Raw genomic sequence first — 13,070 nt, 5'->3', positions numbered from 1 at the left:
GCCTCTAAATCCCCCTGGATTCAGAAAGAATGGGAGAAAACAAACCAATTTCCTGAAGACTTATTCCAATCAATCAGTGTAATCTCTGCTAAATCTTGCTCCTATTCCCCTATGACGGCTTCCCCAGGCAGCACATCTGCAGAGGCGCGTGGTTACTACGCTGAGCTGGAGCCCCGCGCACCCTCAGCTGCGACTTTTGCTCCATCTCGCTCAATGTGACTGCTTCCAAATGCAGAAAGCTAATAATGAGCAGGTTGCCATAAGTTTTTAAAGAAACTACAGGAAGTATCTTAATGCAACTGTCAGTCTGTGCACGCACTGTAGGCGCTTGGGCTCTCTGATAGCCTGGAGCTTAAAAGCACTGTGCTTTGCCAAGGAAGAGGCGGCTATCTTCAATCTGGCATCTGAACATGACAAAGAGATCTATCAAACAGAATTAGGAGCACAGATCCTTCCTGTTCTGTTTAGCTTTGTAATTCAATCTGAGTCAAACCAGAGGCCTGGCCTGAGGAGAAGCACTCCTTCAAATCTAATGAAGCGCTCCTCCGATTTACCATCATGCAAATATTAATATGTAAACTTCCTATGAGTATAAAAGATATAAGGCGTATTGTACATGACAGAAGAGGTTTATCAAGGTGCGCTAACTCTGAGTTGCAGCTGTTCTGTTCTTCTTAACACTCCTTCTTCTTCTTAGCACTTCCACAACTCTTTTTTTCTAGCTTTTCAAACCACTCTGGAAATTTTGACTGATTGTCCACCCCTTGTCTAGGAATATTTCTGAAAATGGATTTAAAGCCTTCATTGGTATTATTATTTTTGTCATTATTGTTTAGTTTATATTTTTGCTTCTGTGGAGTCTGTACTCTCCTAAATGTGACCTGTGATAAGACTAATCAGATACTCTGCTTTTCTTTCTTATGTACTCAGTTTGGTAAGAACCTGAAAGCACAATAGCAACATGTATGTACACCACCTCTGACAGACAGAGATCCAAGAGAATGTCTGTATAAAGAAGAGCTTGGAATTCCTATCTTACCCTAATGCATACACTTCTTCTGGGGGAATATTTTCTTTTTCTTTTTTTTTTTTTTTTTCCCAAAGGTTTATGTACTGGTATAATTGAGAATGTATTTATGCTACATATTCACTTGAGAGTTTGGAGATAACACTGTGTTGGTACAGAGCAGTAAAAAAGATTCCCCTAAAATAGCTGTGATAAAAATCATTGGCCAAGGATATCTTCATCTGACTTTAATTTTTCATTCTACCTTTTCATCCACTCCTGTTTCTTTTCATATCTGACATCTTGATTGCAAGTTTGCTGGCAGAAACTGACTTTGTCATTTATCTGTCTAGCATATGTCACAAAAGGACTCTAACCCCTGCTACTGTGCAAGGGGCTACTGTCATAAACATTAAAATCCTTCTAAAGAAAACTTTTCAGTCCTTATTTTTTTGAGAAGTGTTGATGCTAAAAGTGGCAGTGTGTAAAAGGAAGTATGTTTCTCTTCTTACATTTCAGGATCTGAAACCTGGTGAAAGATCAACTTCAGGAAGAGAAGCCTGGACATGAATGACTTCCTCCTGTGGACACATTTGAAAGGTAAAAATTTCCATTGTGGTTTTTGGATTACTCTCGCTTTATTTGCTAATGACTCTTAAAAACTAAGATACAGAAGGTCATCACAGATACCAGCATGTTCCTAAATATCTTGCAGGAAGGTACCAGAAATGATGAAAAACAGTTTTGTAAATGTATGTTTGGCTGAAATTTCAGGTAGGTGTAGTGTTCATAATTTAGTGCGTTCCTATGACAATCACTGTTTTACTGTTTGTTTTCCCCTGAACTTTAATATCATCTGAAAGCCCTAAAAGAATCCCTTCAAGTTGAGTTAATATCCATTTTTTGGAACATTTTACTCTGAGATTGGAACTTAGATTTTGTTTAAAAAAAGCAAAGTTCAGGCTGTACTGACTGGGCCACGTTTCCATCTCACTGTTTCCAAAATCCTTGGGAAATATGGAAAACTCAGTTTTCATTTGGAATAGAACTAGATGGAGGAAAATAGCACAAGCAGTACAGTGTGTTAGATTAATATAATTGATTTTTTTTTCAGTTCACCTGTGACTGTCCAGCAAATTTACTTTTTCTGTAACCATGACCTATTAAAAGTAGGCACAAATAAGTCAGTGTTAGTTGATCCCTACTGAGGAACCCAGATAGCAATGGACTATTCCCTGTCATTTGCAATGGGATTCTCCTTTTTTTAATGTGCAAGTTGCTTTGCTAGGTAATTTTCCAGTGTTTAAGGAGCTGGCTGGAAGGCTGCAGCAGGAGCAGCACAGTGTTCTGGCAGCCGGATGACTCCAACATAGGCAACAGGCCATTAAAGGCCAACTGCCATGCAGAAGTGACCTGATTGCTCTCCTGAATGGCAACAGCAGGCTAGTTTTCTGTAGATTACTGTTGCTCTGATATGGTGTACAAACCACTCCACATGCCTTCACATCACTGTCTTCCTTATGTTCTGCTCAAGCTGTTGTAGGCAAGTACTAAGTACCTGGGTTTTTTTTCTGTTCACGCCTGCACTGTCTTTTGGCTTGAATCTTTTCCTCCAGTCTACTTGCTACTGTTTCTATCTGTCTCTTGGAAACGGAGCAAAAGATAGTGTCTAGAAAGAAAACGGTTTAAACTTTTTTTTCCCTTAAACTTCTTGGAGATTGCTTTTGTACTCTGAAATAAATGTTAGGATAAGGCCCAGAGCTATAGTACTCGGCTACAAATCTTATCTTTTTTTAGTGGAGATACAAACATGTTTGTAGATATGTGTCTGTATGTATATGTGTATATATGTGTCTGTACACATAGGCATATGTGTGCATATATATTCAGAATACGTTTGTCTCAGATATAAAAGGCAACAGGAGCTGTGGTTGCACTGGAACTATGTTCTATACTCTCAAAACACTGCGCAAGGAGTCAGAAGCTTGTTTTCTTTTGTTTGCTTGAATGAGTTAGATCTCTGAACCATTTCGCATGCTCTAGTGTTTCTATCAAGAAATGTCTCTCCCTGTGTTTCTACATACGGCTGTCATGTACATAGGCAACCCAGAGACATGCATGCTATCAGTGTACTCTTAGCATGCCCATATTTTAAAAGAAATTATAATTGGTAGTGATGCACCCCATAGCACAGTAGCATGCTGTGTGGTTTAGAGTTGGACAGATCCTTGCATCTCGTCTAGGAGTGTTTTTGACATAACTTTCTTCTTTGTAGGAGCAGAAGACTTTTCTGCTGGCTCTAACATTCCCTTGTGGTTGCAGTTGAAGCCAACAACTGCAATAATCTCAGATTACAAGAATGAAGAACCAATTTGAAGCCCACAGGTTTTTAGATAGTACTTGCTGATGAGCTGTTCTGCTCCTTTATCCTCATGAGAAGGATAGACATAGACAAGAAAGAAACGTAACATAGTGGAGTAAGAGTACTAATGGTTATGAGAAGCTGAAGAACAGAGAGGCTTTTCTCTGTCAGTAGATAAACTGATATAATCACAAAAAGAAATCATTTACACTCTTCTCTTTGCCCACGTGAGGTGCAAACAGAGCCTGAGTTTCAATTATCACCTATAACTGAAATGTATCAGCAGAGGTCTGTTTTATGGTTCAGGGTATGCAGCTTCCACAACAGATGCTAATAAAGACTCTTCTGAAAAGACTAGACTCGTTTTTAGTAGAGAGATTTATGAAAACTGATGGCTGCATATGTGGTACTTTTCCACGTGGCCAATACTACAAACAGATGGATCACAAGGTAGAGTTTTATATTTGATTGTTTTTGGTAGCCCTCTCCATCTCTTGACAAACAGACTGGAAAAAAAGAAAAAGACTGAAATTCTTTTGTTTCCATCTTTGTGTGGTGGTATTTTGGTCTTCAAGTATCAGGCTGATGTTCTCTTAACGTTTCACATCTTCAAACTCTGCTCATTGAGTCTGGGGCTTTCTGAGGACACTGGTACTTTGGGATATATTGTAGTATCTCAAAGCAGTGAACTACATGAGTCGTTTCTGTGCGTCACTTCAGAACTAGCCAGAATGTGTGGTAGTAACTACTGGGTGTTAGTACCACTGGATAGTAATTACCAGTGGATGGCAGTAAGTTGAAAATTTAGTTGGAACCTCGTGGTGCAACAAAAATGAAACCTAACTCTTAGCCCTAGATTGTTTTGTTTGATATAGGCTTTTTGGTGAATTAAATGCTGTATGCAGGACACTGTGGTTTGGAAGTATCCCTGTAGAAACCAGAACATCTGGGTTCTATTTGTGGCTGGCTCTGCCACTACCTATTGTGATTTTAGCCAACTAATGTTGGATTTTTCTGGTGTATGTGAATTGTGACAGGAATGTCTCTAACTGGGTGTTCTTGAACTGCCTCAAGCAATGAGAGTCTAATCTTGTTTGATATCAGTCTTAAGACATAAATTGCTCCTATAAAATTACTTTAAGAACATTGTTAAATTAAAGAATAATGTCGAATTAAAAATTCAACAGTAGAACAGAGAATCCTAATCTCTGACAGAGCATGCTTAGGAACTGAAAACAGTGCATCAGGTAAATTGTTCTCTTAGGCTCATACAACGTGCTTAAGCCCAGCACTTGTATTAACATGTTCAACACCATAAAACAGCTATTTCCTAGGGAAAAGAATGCCTTTTTTTCCCTACTCCCATGACCATGGGGTAGGACATGTCTGCCCACTACATGAATATGATTTCTATGCATAGAAACGGGTCACTCATCCTTACTGACAGTGAAGACTTTGGTACTTTTAGTTTAATGCTTGCATGAAAACTTTTTCTTTTTTCCCCCCCCTCTTTTCAAAGACTTCTAAATTGGGAAGATTTGGAAGATTTTTCTTATGTGCAAACATAGAACATAGACCCATTTCTACTAAAGCTCAATTTTCTGTAGAATAAGGGATCACAATTTTTAGAAAGGTTACTAGATTCCTATAAAACATGGACAAAACATTATGTTTCTCAGCAAAGTAATGTTATCACTCCTGGAAGTGATAAACTTTCAAGAAAAGTTGTTGGAGACAGACATAGGTATGTAATATGCATCCCAGGTGGCAAAGTTGCAAAAAGCTTGGAACTGAGGTTGTATGATAGGATGTATTGAGCAACCTTAATATTAGATGGTGCTATCAATCCTGCCTATAAATAATCCATGTTGTCAGGAAACTAATGGATATTCTGCATTCAACATTCCTATAAGAGTCAAGAATAAGTGGTTCACCAGATTTTCATTATTGATGTGTCTGCAGCTTTGTTTAAATGTTATGCCTGCTTTTGGGACTGGGGGAGGCTATGGGGATCCTTGCACCGCTGGTGCTTTGTGGTATCCTCATTGCACTGCTGGAACAACTGAAATCCTGTGAATGCTTTCAGTAAAGCATTAGAGAACACAGCTTAGAGAACAGATGTAATCAGAATATTTTAGTGCTTTTGTGAAATAAAGGATCTCTATGAAAGAGAAAGAAATGATGTTTACTTCAACATTCATTTAAAAAAAAAAAGTATATTTAGATTTCCTAATTAAAATCAATCTAAAAAAAAAAATTAGAGTTTCTACCACTTGCTGGTAGAGGGGGCTGTGCATCCATGGTTAAAAGAACGTCCCCCTGTCAAGAAACCCAGCAAGGGAACTGAAAAGTCATTCCCACAGGGAATGCAGTGCAGAGGGCAAGGAAGTGAGACACACACGAATGTACTGAGGGACCAACTTATAAAAGTGCTTTAGTGAGTTTGATTAGAATAATGGATGCTTGACCATGGACAGCATTGCATACTAACGGAGTGCAACCATGTATAAAATTTGATTTATTGTAAGAAGATAAACAGGAGGTATACCAAGAAATTTACTCTGTGATACTGATCTTTCTTAAGGCAGTTACTTGTAACCTTTGTTAGACTGATTTGATTTTTCAGGTCCATTGTTGAAGAATGCTGATAAGAGCAATTTGAAAAGCCAGATTCTTAATTTTCTGCTTGGACTCCCAGAGGAGTGAAAGGTACAACAATGAGAAGTTTGTGAGAACTTTTGCTACCTAAACAAAGAAATGCCATGGAAAGCGAAAATGTTAGTATCTTTTATATCTTTATGCTACTTTGGAAATACAGAAAAGAAGTGAATACAGGCTTTCAAAGATTTGAAGTAAATGCACAATAAGATACCCAGATAATGGAAGAATAGAGCTGAAACTTGCCATGTAGAGCTCCAATTCAGCCAAAACTATTTGTTCCTAACTTCAGGTTTGTGTGTATTCTTATATGAATCCAGTATTGTTGTGGACTTACCTATCTGTGCATGCATGTCTCAAGTTATTTCAGACTGGATCTAAGACATGAAATACAAACATCTGCTCTTGCAGACCATTTTGTTAGGAGGTAGATTGGTCAAGGAGACTTTCAATGAGTTTCTGAAGATTTTTGTGGGTCACTGCCCTGAAGATAGCATCTTGGCTGTGCCTGTCCACCATAGTGCTCTATGGGTGCTAGATGCCCAGGTGTTTTCCTTGCTCATGTTACTACCCCTGCTGCTAGGGTGTAACCTATGTAGGCTGAGGTGTGCATAATAGGTGCGTGTGCACAGCTTAGGTGGAATGATGTGTCTGCTCCTTCCTAGAAACTGTAGTTTGAAGACGAGCACGGTTGAATCTTTGTAGGGCTGGCATACTTTCAAAGTAAGATGCAAGATATGTATGTTAAAATATACAGTCTGTCTGTATTTCTTCTACTGGGGTTTTAGTCTCCCCCTTTCCCACCCCACATGTCTACATTAAATAAAAGCTACAAGGAGACCCACATAATTAAAAGGCACTGAGGTCATGAGCTGGTTATGAGGCAATTTAGGTTTCTTCTGCAGGCCTGCTGGGTCAATGGAGATACGAGTCTGTTTTGGATAGGAACAATGATCTTCTATTGTGAAATATGAAGGAGAAAAACATGATTTAGGAAAGTCTAGTGCCTCACTGAGGCTTAATTGGATTTTCAGACATGTATACAGCATTCTGTTTCACTTCAGGATGCACAGGGTTGATTTTGTCACTGTTGAATTATTATGTCTGAGATATAGCACAGTTAAAGTAGCATCTCGGTTAAAGATAATGTCTACATAAACATTTACTCACATGAGAAACTAGACTGCGGAAAACACTGTATAAAAATCTACTCAGAGTAAAATATAATTTTAAAAAAAGATAATTCTCTCGTTCTGTTTAGCTTCTCATCTCGTAGGTTCTCAAAAATCCCACATGAAGTGTGTACTTGATGAGGGAGTCCGCTGGGTTTAGGGTGTGAGTATGTGTAGGATGGGAAATTACACTGGGCTACCTGAGGTAGAAGCCAGGTCTTCTCCTTTAATCAATACATATTCTTAACCTCTAGAAGCTATTTGATTATATAGGGTACATATTTTTATATATTTAACTTAGATACCTGAGCAAAATACCATGAGTAATCCAATCTTTGTTTTTTCACAAGATATTTTTATTGAAAACACTGTCCTCCTTTCCCCTTTGCTTTGAATTTCACTGTAAAGCTTCATTTTGGTATGGAACAAAACTCGGAGGTTAGCAAACCATGTGAGTCATTTCTGTTGCTCTTGAACTTCTCTCCAACTCTGCTCTTTGCTGCCAAAGTATTGTAAGGTGGCCTCAGCGTAACTGAGAACCTGGCACAGAGATGTCCTAATATCCATGTTCTCGGAGAGAAGCAGGATGTGTTGCCAGTTGGAGAAACTTGCATTAGCATTGACATTTTGCTCAGATTGTTTCTAACTGACAAACCAGTCCTATTTAATCAATGCGCGAAAGTAGATCCTTTGTTTCTTTGTGTTATCCCATATCATAGCACCATTTGATGACCCTTATACAACCTAAGGATGGATTAAAATTAATAGGGCAAAAGACACATATGTTCTCTAAGAGCAGTATGCATTCATCAGAGAAGGGAGACTGTTTGCCAAATTCAAGCCAGTGGTATGGGCTGCAATAAAATTAAGTATTTTAAGTGTAGTTTTTATTCACTCTTCTTTTACGCTTGCCTGTTACGGCAAACTTAAAGTTACTGTTTCAAAGTTTGATGATACACAGCTATAAATAGTGATCAAGGGTTGGTGGTGTGTCCACAGAAGATACTTTTATGAGGAAAATCTTTTATCTTCCTCCTTGGCGATGGGTGTATAGGAGGGATGGATATCACTGAGAAAAGTTTTGCCATCTGCATGAATAGGGTATTTATGAGGAGTCTTATCACTTGAAGCTTAGCCATGTAACTCATTATTGTTATTCATTAATATTTGGTAAACAGTGTTTTTAAAATCTACCTTTTGCTAAGAAAAAAGATTTTTAAGAAAATTAGGCAACAAACCACTGCAATCAATGAAAAGATATTTTTTTCCTTTAATATGAATGGCCAACTCAGGTTTCAGGTGGTGTTCCCCTTATAAGAAAAACAAAAACACTTTGGTCTTCTCAAATTCCAAACAAATAGAGGGAAGAAAAGAAATACAGGCAATCCAGGAAGAGATACTGCATCTCAGCGTGTTTGTTGTTTGTGTTACTGAGGAATCAAAGGCAATTAAATCAAACTTTTTATTCCTACATTCCTACATTCCTACATTCCTACATTTCAATTTTCATTTTTACTCAATCTCAGCTAACAATGAGGGAAAATAGATTAATATGAAACAAGTCAATTCTGATACCTTGGACTGTGTCAAGGAGTAGGCTGAAGTTCAGAAAACCTAGCATACACAACTCAATCTGTTAACATGTATGCTATGGTTTTTGGATTTTTTGTTTTTGTTTTTTTTTTATTTCTCAACTGCGTATATTAGTGCTTTCTTGTGGGTCAAATGTCAGCTGCCTGTGACAAATTGCGAATCGTGGGTCATCATCCATGATTCTATTTAATGCAAGCTGATAAAAAAAAAAAAGGAAAAAAAAAAGGCCATGACTGCTGCATTAGCAACCAATCTTACATGAATATGGAGTGGTGATGTCTGGATTCGTCTGAATTCTTCCTCTGTCTTTTGTATGAGGTTAGAGTCCATCGATCTATTTCTCATTTAATTAACATCTGAATTCTTCTACAGGTTCAGGATTTGTTTTGATGTATTCCCTTGATCTTGACCCATATCTGAATAATTGAGGATTGGGTAGAATCTTTTATAAATGAGCTAATCATTATACATTAAAACCTATTAGAGTCAATCTGTTTGATTCCCGGTAGAGCTAGTGAAGTCCTTATCCGTGCCAAAATCCTCACAACAAAAGGATTATTTGTAGCAAAGAAGATAAGCCACCCACCCTGCTTTGACAATATTCCTCAAAAAACACACTGAGGGCTTGATGCAATTAGTCCTGAGAAGAGCAGGTGTTAGGATTGTCCATAACTAGCTAAGAGCTTTTTTTGTTGTTGCTGTTTAATCCAAACTTAGTTCAGGCTACATATGGGTCTTCCAGTAGTTTGGCAGTTGCAGATAGAGACTCTCGGTCTCTCAGGTAAGTTTATTTTATGGAACTTTTATAGATTTTTTTACAGGTAACTTTTTTACTACTTCTACAGGTAGTTCTTAGTCACCTCTTTTATTTTGAAACTACCTACACATTTAAATAACAGTTTTCCACTTCAGTTAAGGCCATACTTACTATCATTTATGACGTGTGCAAAAGCAGAGATCATACCTTATGATACAGGTCTTATACAACAAGCAGCAAACAGAACTAGTATTTTACTTTGAATTTGGCAGAGATCGGTGTGAACTAGTTATTAACGAATGTTGTTAGTGTATATTGTTATAAAAGCAGCAGATTTAGGAATTGGTAACCATTTAACTTTTTATTGGACAGAAAACTAACTTTAGGTCTATTGCAGAATAAACTTCAGTAATATACATTTTTGCTGGATACAAATTTCAAGCGTAAACTTTTCTGCCAGTACCCTTGACCCATATATAAGAGAATTAAATTTGCTGAGGGATATTGGAGTCACTTAACCTTGGTGCTAATTTATTTATTGCCCATTGCTATGTACATGCAGCCAAGTACAGTGTGTCAGAGTGCGTGGTGAGAATGAGATGTTTTATCAGTGTCTACCCACCAAATTTATTCCATGTAATGCTTATATGGGTTCAAACAAATTCCTGAGAGAAGAGGGTGGATCTAGTGCTCTTATCCTTCTCATTGGTGGCATTTTGCATATGTATTTTTTTTAAAAAAACTTTAAATACAGAAAGAGCATCTCATTGACAGCATGCACATACTGTTATTTATATTCTAATAATATGATACTCTTTAGTCATAGGAAAAAATGGAATTTTATAACCTTACTTTCTCATGAAAAGTGATTCATCCTAGGAAGATGTAAAACAAATTGCTGCTTGTTTATAAAGTGGAGAGGATTATATATTTTCAGTTATTGAAATGGACAAGGATTATATATTTTCAGTTATTGAAATGGACAATAAAGTAAATGAGAGGAATGTCACCTAGATTCTATGCAAGAATGTCACCTAGATTATATGCAAAAATATATGCAAGTAGTGGTACGGAAAATCCCCAGCAAGTTATTATCTTGATAAGGTACAAAACTAGCGTATTCTTGAGTTCCCTCCCATGTGTTAAGCTAACAGCTGTGGCTTGCTTGATGGTTTGAGAGAGAATAGATAGCATGACTTTTGGGTCAAGGACCCTTCTAGATTCACTACATAGTTTGTCTTTATTAGCCCTATGCTACTATAAGCTGTCCATAATGATAGTGCTCAATAAATATTTCTCAGCATTGGGAGAGCAACCTCCAGGTAAGCAGGATTTGTCGCAACTTTGATACCGGCCTGTTCAGGTACCCCCAACTACTAAAGAGGAGAGAGTCAGGCTGCATACATGTTGCAATGGAGCTGACCTCCTCAGCCCAGGGACTGTTGCAGATGATGCAGCTGAGAGCAATTGCTGTAATTCACGTTGGGCTTGAGGAGGTCAGCCTGTGCTTGAGAACCAGAGAATTTGCCTTGACATTGCACTTTTCCTGTGTTCTCAGCCACAAGTGGGCAGGTAAATATGGTGTGCATTTGGTGCCATTATCTAGGTAAAAATTCAGTCCTCTTGTTCCCTCCATCCCACTTAGAGGGCTTGAGCAAAAGGGATGGTGCAGAGCAGCTTTAGCCAAATCTCTAAACCCCATAATATTATATGGAATATAGATGCCAGCCTTTTGCTAATATTATTTATTGGTAACCCTGCTTCCTTGTGTATCCTAGAGTCTAAGCTTCAACAAATGAGCCAATTAAGTGCACGCAGTGGGATTTTCCAAAGATGTGTCACAAAACTGGCTTCACTTTCTGAACATGGTGTCTAATTATGGCAAAATTATTTCAGCCTCTATTTACTTATAAATTGGAGACTTTTTCTTAAAACTATTTCTCCTCTGCTTTAGTATTTACCGGCTGCCAGATGGCAGAAACAGCAGCAAGAATTTTGATGTCTTTGCAGTTTTCTGTTCTTCTTGTAATGTGAAATGTGGGCAGAGTATATTACACTAGGCTAAGGAAATAAGGAGTGTATGTGGCACAGTTAGCTTGTAAGCTGTTGTAGAAAGGACCATTGCTGTCTTGTCTTCTCAAGGGGGGTTTTGGTGGGAGGGAAAGAGGGAAGTCAGATAATTTTCTAAAATCTAGATTCTGCAATAACATTTATCTACCAAGCTTCCTGTACAGTTTCATTGCTACAGAAAGGATTTAAAACCTTTCGAGCAGGATAATAGATATTTGTATATAGTGTTGAAAGCATAGAAAATATTTGAAAACGCTGGATGCAAAAAGTATGGTGCAGAATATTTCTGTTTACAGTTGCTGTTTGGCTGTTTTTCATAGCTTAGAGAACTGCAAGAATGTTCATGTCTTTAAAAGAAATTAAACATAACTTTTTAAAATAGCTGTATCATGAAAATAGCATTAATTAATGAATTAACGGAATTAAATCTTATATAGAAAATAGCTTTTTTTTTCTTTTTTTTTTTTTTTTCTCCCTGATATGAGGAGTCCTTTTAGAGAACAAACTGAAGGGAATGGAACAGCAAAAGTGATGTATCTTTTAGAATTTTTCTCTGAAACCCTTTTTTTTTTTTTTTTTTTGGATGAAGTATCCCAAATATCTGGATGGTCATGCCCTATATGGCACTGTATATCAAGACTGAAATGTCAGCATACTTGGAAAAATATCTTCTACCCACCTTCAGCATTTCAGGCTTCTGTGACCTTATTACCATTTCTCTCTTCATGAAAGCTGGTGATGAAAGTGCACTCAATAGATCTCTAACCATTATCCAGCTTGTTTCCTGTGATCTTCTTAAAAGAGTAAGGGAGAATTCCTAGCTGGGAAATGAATCTTAGGGTTAATGCAGTCTATCTTATCTCAGATCCCACTGGGAGAATAGGCTTTCTGCAATTCAGCTGCAGGTTATCCCTTCGTGCAGACAAGATGGATGGGAAGATAGAACTGCTCATTTAAAAAAAAAAAAAAAAAGTGGAAAAAGAAAGAAGAAAGAATGCTAGTTTTTTGGACAGTGAGAAAAAATTGGTTCCAATTGGGCACATGAACAGAGGGGTTTGGATACAATGAAGGGGGCATTTTTAGAAATGAGCACTTTATATATAAAGTAATAGATTCAGAGAAATGTGGAATACACATTATTGAAAGTGATAAAACTATGTTGTCAGGAAGTAAATGTAAAACCAGGTTCTGCCTCATCCCCCAGTCATTACATCTGTTAGCTATCTCCTGATTAAATAAAAGCTCTTTTAGATTTAGTAACTTTGCTCTGGATATTGTGGCATCACTGTGCATGTAATGGTTTTAATAAATTTCATTTATAGAACTAAACAGAAAAGCAATCACTGGCAGAGAGGGCTCTGGCTGCAATATGTTAACTCTTTGGAAACCTCTTGTCAGCAAGTCTAACATTGAACCTCAGCTCACCTATAGCAGTACAGATAATTGCAAACA

The 13,070-nt window shown here is 37.5% G+C and overlaps 1 long non-coding RNA gene across 1 annotated transcript in view; it reads left to right on the top strand.

Moving 5' to 3' along the window:
- LOC112945078 overlaps nucleotides 1-13,070 on the top strand; it is an 83,921-nt gene that overhangs the window by 14,731 nt on the left and 56,120 nt on the right. Inside the window, exon 2 of the long non-coding RNA XR_003248943.1 lies at nucleotides 1,526-1,606. This is a non-coding gene — a long non-coding RNA (uncharacterized LOC112945078). The remainder of the gene's footprint in view (nucleotides 1-1,525; nucleotides 1,607-13,070) is intronic.

This window comes from Nothoprocta perdicaria, unplaced genomic scaffold, assembly GCF_003342845.1.
Source record: "Nothoprocta perdicaria isolate Ctin4 unplaced genomic scaffold, notPer1 scaffold_180, whole genome shotgun sequence".
Lineage (NCBI taxonomy): Eukaryota > Metazoa > Chordata > Aves > Tinamiformes > Tinamidae > Nothoprocta > Nothoprocta perdicaria.
The sequence above is the reverse complement of the archived record's forward strand: the minus strand, read 5'-3'. Positions and strand labels throughout refer to the sequence as shown.